Here is a 3,712-nt window from a genome sequence, read left to right on the forward strand (position 1 = left end):
AAAAGAAAGGGAGGGAGAGCGAGAGGGAAAAAAGAAAGGTCTGAACCAAATGAACCAAAGAAGATGCTTATTAGAGAAGTTCAATTTGCATATATTGTATGTCAGACATATTGGCAAAAATGTCAAAAACTAAATCAAAAAAAGCCCTTCTAGTGTATCTGCTGAAATTGCTCCTTGATCAGAGTGAATGGATTTGACAGAATGGTGACGTTGTGGCTATCTTGCGGAAATAAATCATTGCTGAGACATTTATGAGACATAGCAGGAGTGCAAGCTTCCCCCTCAGTGTTGTTAGATCAGAAAGAAGAAAAAAAAACCTCCCTCCCCACCCATTTCCGTGCATTGCAAACCATTTCTTTTTTTCCTAAAACCAATGTGGATACATTAAATTCTGGAATTTTTTCAGTGCAAAAATGCCCTTCAAATCATTTTTTCGTTCTTTGAGGCGAGAGCGGGACTGCAGACTGATGCAGTCCTGTCACCACAGCAGATTTCTGGAGGTATCTGAGTGAACTGTTATGCAGCAACCTGCATAAATATAACACACACACAAAAATGTGGAGGAAAAAAAATCATATGACTCATAAAAACAGTTTTACACAGAATGAGTTTAAAGGCCTCTGTGCCTCTTACTATCCTCCATCCCACCACTTAACGAGCTTTGGTTAAATTGCAAAATGGCCTAAAGCCCATCATGCTGCAGTAGTCAGTGTATAATCTAGTCATTTTCTCTTGCATCATGCTGCACCCTAGCAAATGGTGTCCCTCTACCACTGTAGTTTCAAACCTGAGAGCTGGATTTCCAGAAGTCATACTGTGTTACATTGGATGTCCATCAATGTTATTTTCTGCAAGAAAAAGAAGATCATCCACTTATTGATGTTTACCCACTGAAATTTTCTGTTGAAGAGAGGTCTAAAAGATGTCTAAAAGGTGCACACCCATTGCAAAAGGCCAAAGCATCACACTGCTTCCACTGGCTTACGTTCTTCCAATGCATCCGGCTATCAACGTGATGTAAAAGAAAACAGAAGAAAACAGATTCATCAGATTAGGCCACCTTCTTCTATTGTGCTGTGGTCCTGTTCTGATGCTCATGATGCTCTTGTAACCATTGTTGGTACTTTTCAGCAGTATGGATCTTGTATACAAAACACAAGATCCATAGAGGCTGGGGTCTATCACACCAGGCAAGATCCCAGGTGCAGGCTGTGTAAAGATGCCCCTGAGACATAACTGCAGGGTGCAAGATGCAAGCATGCAGGACATACATGGAACGCCATAACCAAGTGGCCGGCATAGTATGTAGGAACATCTGTGCATCTGTGCATCTGTACATCCCGAGAGGGGAGAGGTTTCTGGTGGATTTCCTCTGTGCTGGTCAGAGTGTGCTACTGGCTTAGGTGTGGAACAGCCTGCTGCGTATGACCAGCCTTCTGGTGTGTGGCTCTGGTATGTGAGTAGTGCTTAACTGAGCAGTGATTGCCCATGAGTGACGGCGGCCTTCATTGGTTTGTGTGGCCTGCCTGGATATTGTTTGTTAGCAGCGTTGCTGTCTCTTTCTGTTGAAGCCTTGTTGTTGCTTTCTTTGTTGAGTGGTCATTACCATTGTGGGTTGACCTCCCTGATTTCTCGTTAAAGCAGCGGTGCTGTCTCCTTTTGTTGTTGCCATTTATAATTATTGAGGTGTTTTCTTATAATAAATATACATATATATATATACATATATATATATATATATATATACATACACACTTCGTATGTGCCATGGGTCATGGGTCTGTTCACCTCTCAACTACATGTAGACATTAAGGGAGGTCTTTTCAACAGGCTTGAAGAACACATTTTCACCTTTCACTTTTCAACCAAGTCTCTGTGTTTAAACATCTTGCAAAGTTGTCTTTGATGTCTTTTCACCAGGTTTTTACTGGGTGAGTGCACGAAGAGGGCATTTCTGACAGTCGAGCCCTGTCTTATATGGTCCCAAATCGCCTGGCAAGATCCCTGTCAGCCTGTCTCTGAGAAGTGAGCCTGAGGGCCTGTAAAGTCAAGTGGCTTTGACACTCAAGACAAATGTCCTCAGCTTACGTTTGTGAATAGTGGATCACTACCCATGGCTGTATGGCACACTCATCTATGCACAGGCGCAGAGGAAACTAATTACTTATGTTATCATCACCATCATCATCATCAAGTTCACATGCGCTGTTTCCAAAAAGCAAATGTAGGGCAGTCAGCGAGCCTTATCGTTTGTGCAGGCACCGGCACCTTTCAAAACTTACAGGCATTAATTAAGAATCCATTATGTGCCTAAATCCATCAGAAACATGGACATTATGCAGAGTGGCATCACATTAGTCTAGCCTATGTTGTGTTTTGTATGCAAGTGTTGTAACAACTTCTTGTGGGTTTTTGTAAAAAGAGCAGCGAAGCCATCTGTTTCTTAGCGGTTCAGGATGCAGAGTGAATATTGATAAGGACACCAATGTTCTTGCTAATATGTCAGCTCACAGCTCTATCAGATAAACCAGAGCAGCGGGATAACATGTAACTTATGTCATAACTATCAATCTGACACAAACAGGAACAGCATTTGTATTTTCGCTGGTGCACCTGCAGATACCGACTTGGCAAATCGAGCCAAATTACAGCCGATTTACCACAAAAAAATTTTTTTTTTCAGAGGCTTTTGTTGCCTTTAAGCCCTGGAATTTCCATGTAAGGGTTTACAATGCAAAATTCACAAATGATATTGATTTTTCAATGCCTGGGTGAGCATACAGTTCATATTCTTGTCTCATTCTGGCAGTGAGATACGTATGTAAGTAAGTCAAAGTGTGAACCCAGGCCTCAGATATACATTTGGAGACCAATTAATCTTGTCCAGCTTTGACCTTTTATTGGAATGACATCCACTTTTTTTTTTAGGAAACTTTTTCATTTGAGCATTTAGACAATTTGTAATTTATTCAGGTTTTCATGATTCAAAGCTTTCCTTTCAAGCTGGACACACTAAAGGAAGCCACCAGGATAACGCCAAATAAAGGACCACCCAGACATGCTACAAGGCACCAGCGTCAGGCCTTGATAGAATTTTATTCCTCAAGGACAAGATAATTTGGAGTGATTACAGATACATCACCTTTTAATCTGAATATTTACAGCATCAGATTGAGTCATACATAAATCAGCCAAGAGGTCACATGAAAGGCGCGTGCCTCTGAGATAGTCCCAACACATTCTTTGAAGGTCGCACAGCTCTAATCGTTATCTTCAGCCCTCGTACTAAAATCAAAGAGGGAACAGAAAACGACAGAGAAACAAGATTCATCTTAAATCCCTGTAAGCCTTTATTGAATAAACGCTCACTCACAATGAACCCAGCATACTGGAACAAATGTAAACAAGGAACTGACACACATTCATGCACAAATACACACTCTCAAACCTGAGATACAAAGGAAAACAAAATGAAAGTCCATCCATCCATCCATCTTCATCCGCTTTATCCGGGGCCGGGTCGCGGGGGCAGCAGCCTAAGCAAAGAGGCCCAGACCTCCCTCTCCCCAGCCACCTCCTCCAGCTTATCCAGGGGAACACCAAGGTGTTCCCAGGCCAGCCGAGAGATATAATCTCCTGGGTCTGCCCCGGGGCCTCCTCCCGGTGGGACATGCCTGGAACACCTCACCCAGGAGGCGCCCAGGGGGCATCC

The sequence above is a fragment of the Diplotaxodon limnothrissa genome, linkage group LG17 (genome assembly GCF_057381915.1).
Source record: "Diplotaxodon limnothrissa isolate DT_005_m linkage group LG17, D_limnothrissa_male_GT1.1, whole genome shotgun sequence".
NCBI classification, from domain to species: domain Eukaryota; kingdom Metazoa; phylum Chordata; class Actinopteri; order Cichliformes; family Cichlidae; genus Diplotaxodon; species Diplotaxodon limnothrissa.